Source organism: Terrapene carolina, unplaced genomic scaffold (genome assembly GCF_002925995.2).
Source record: "Terrapene carolina triunguis isolate 2854851 unplaced genomic scaffold, T_m_triunguis-2.0 Scaffold88, whole genome shotgun sequence".
Classification (NCBI taxonomy): domain Eukaryota; kingdom Metazoa; phylum Chordata; order Testudines; family Emydidae; genus Terrapene; species Terrapene triunguis.
Window position 1 is genome coordinate 24,375,186 of NW_020664439.1, and position 3,687 is coordinate 24,378,872.

Genomic DNA, 3,687 nt, shown 5'->3' on the forward strand with positions numbered 1-3,687 from the left:
CTTGTCCCCTGACTGCCCCCTCCTGGGACCCCTGCTCCTAACTGCCCTCCAGAACCCCACCCCCTATTTATGTACAGGCGTGACTACCTGCCCTTTCCTGGTTATTATACGCGGCCAGTCCGCATCCACATCCAGTAGTTAAAAAAAATAAATAAATAAACTAATAATTTAAATTGGAATTTCATCCATTAATAAGTATTTATTATATAATTAAAACCATTCTATTGAAGGACAGGTATTAAATAACACTAAATAAGTTAATGTTCAAAACAATATTAAAAATTTAAAAATTTAGAGCATGGAAACCAAAATAGCTAAAATTTAGTTTTGGCAAGATACACGGAATGGAAACTCCGGGATCTTTACCTGTCACTGAATATAGCCATCATACCAATAGTGGAATATAAAACAAGTCTACATATACTCTCCTTAAAATTTTTACTTCTGTCCATTCCCAATAATTGTAACAAATCATTATTACCTTCACTCCACTTGCCACGCGCCCCAAGCACAAAACCAAAGAAGTGAATATTTTTACCTCCCATTAAGTTTTTAATTTCTTCCTCTTACTCAAGATAATAAGCCACCTTCTCACTGTGGGCTTGTTCCAAACTTCCGGCATTATCCTCCCGTCGCACTGTAACATCAACCACCACTGCTGTATCTCCTTTTATAAATATAATATCCGGCTTTCTTAACTCACCCTTACTATTTCTCAAATGGGGCTCTATCATTGCCTTCCACCCTAATTTACCAACCTTATCTACAACTGCAGACACTACTCTATTATGCCTTTTTATCCTAGCATTCTTAGTCTTATAACATTGTCCTGAGATATGGGGAACAGTCTCCCGCACTTTACCGCACCATCTACAAAGAGCATTCACACCTCCTCTTCCTCTTGCTAATGTCTCCCTAGTAGGATAAATATTTGCCCTAAGCTGCAATGCTGCGATATACGCTGACGATTTAACTTTACTAGAGTTTCTAAAAATCGAATTACTAATTAAATCATTTTTAAAATATTTTATCCCTATTCCCTGACATCTCAGTTCCGACCATCTTAAAAATTCCTCTTCCCTCCATTTCTTGGGATGAGATGTTACTGCACTAAATGACAATATTTTATCCACAAGATTTTCTCCTGCATATAGATAAGATAGGTCCATCCAATCATCTCTCGAGACAATATGTCTCCTCCATTTACAAATTAACATATTTGGGATTTGCACACTAAACTTAGTGAGAGCTAAACCACCATCCCTACCTCTAGAATAAAATATCCCATCTGTGGTACACTGAGGTAAATGTAAAATCTCTTTAACTATTTTTCTAACTAACACATCAAGATCATCTAAAAGATTAAAAGGGGGTTCTATTAAAAGAAGATTATAAAATAGCTTCGGTAAGATATATGTCTGTAAAATTAATATTTTTTGGGCCGGTTTTAATGGGGCCTTAATTAAATTCTCACTCCAATCTTTCAATTTTTCTTTAAGTACCGGTCCCCCTACACCTATCCAGGGATCTATTCTAGCCCCTAAATATTTTTCAAAATCCCCTGGTTGAACATATTCAATCTCCTCTGACCCTATCTGCCAATTATCCTTAGGATTAACTACATAGGTTTTATGTTTAGTTAAAATATGAAAGCCTTTCGTTTTCTTCACATTAACAGAGAGATTAGTATTTTTACAAAACTCCTCTAAGATACCCAAATTTTTAATCATTCCTTTATATGAGCTACTTAAAATTGCCACATCATCGGCAAAAGCCAATGACGTGACACCATTACCCTTAACATAAAAACCACTTCCTTCTACTTCTAATCTAGTTAAAAGGGGATCCATAGCAATATTAAACAAAATTGGGGACAACGGGTCACCCTGCTTGACCCCCCTCCTAATTAAAATAGACTCAGTAGCTTCATCACCCACCCATACCCTAGTTGTGCAATTATCATAAAGGTCCCTAATAATATCTATAAAATGTTCATCTATACCAAATCTTCTCAACCCGGCTATTATATGTCCATGTCCCACAGAATCAAATGCTTTAGCCAGATCTACGAACACTATTGCAATTTCATTCCCATTTCGTTTAGCCCCTTTAATCAAATTATCTAATATAGCAATATTTTCCTCACACCCAGGGGCGGATATAAACCCTTTTTGTCTACTACATATCTTAACTGTTTCCACCAGTCTTTTTGCTAATATTTTGGTATAGATTCTAATCCAAACTGACCCAATTGTCAATGGTCTCCAAGATGTTAACTTCTTCATTTCCTCCTCATCTTGTGTCTTTGGTATTAAAATCGTTCTATTTTTCTTAAATTCATCTGGTACCTGTCTATTTAGAAACCATATATTAAAAATTTTTGTAAGTATTAAGGAGTCTAAATTAAAAATATCCCACAAATTGCTCACTTTTACTTTATCTGGGCCAGGAGCACTATCTTTTCTTATTTCTCTTAAAGCTATTCTAATCTCATCCACAGAGATCGAACTCATTAATATATCATTATCCGCATTCTCTGTGGATGATGGCCACCCTATCATATTACCATGTCCAATTGTTCCCAAAATATTCACATAGTATTCCTCAATTTCTTTCATAGGGATAGCACACTTAGCCTTATCTGGCTCTCCCATTATAATGCGAGTCAATCTTCTTCTATCCTTATCAAATAATTGTTGATAGAATTTATACTTAGCTTTCTTTGTAGCATATCTCCTAATTGCATTAAATTGCTTCCTTCTCCCCTCCTTTCTCATCTTCCCTTTTCCTTTATTCCTCAACTCTATTTGACTTTCATTTCTAGGGTCCTTTCCCTCTACTAATGAATAACATAATTTTTCCAACATTGCCCATCCGAGAGCTTTTGTTAAATCCTCCTTTAATAATCCTTCAATTTCCCCTAAACTATTTATTATTTCTCTTCCCTCCCTACTTTGTTTTCCCCGTTTACATATTTTCTCCACTAAATCCACTTCTGGATGTCCTTTTAGTGGGAAAATCCTCTCTCTTGGGGGCGGAATTTCTAATATATTTACTCTAATGTCCTCTACCTCAGTCACTTCCTCCCTATCTCCTGTTACCACTAACTTCTTCTTTGCTAATTCTCGTCTTTTATCTGATATTTGTTTATTCGTTTTGGTCCTCATCTCGCTCTCAATACATTTATTTATATTCCTTTTCCCAATATATTTCCTTTCCAACTGTATAAGCTGCGCAACCTCATCTTTGGTCCATATACGAGATCTAGTCGATTCCTCTTTGATCTTACTTTTAGCAGCCATATCTTCTTTTCTTTGCTCATTCCTCACAGCAGGGTGTCTATGTCTACAGTGTTGGCTCAATCCAGATCTAGTATGAAAACCAAGCCCACAGACCGAGCACGTATGGCTCTTCATTGGGGTATCCGCCTTCTTGGGTATGCACTTGGGGTAGTGGCAAGCTATATTATGATATTGAGAAGATTTTCCACATTTACTACATACAACTCGTATGGCTTTACTTTTATGAACCACATTAATGTGTTTGGCCCATTTACCAAATGTTGGTAATATCTGGGGACATATTGGACAATTAAAACTATCAACGGGATACTCTAAATAAAAAACCCCATCCTTCCATGAACTACTTTCTAATATATTTATATTACTACCAGTACTGTTAAGATCC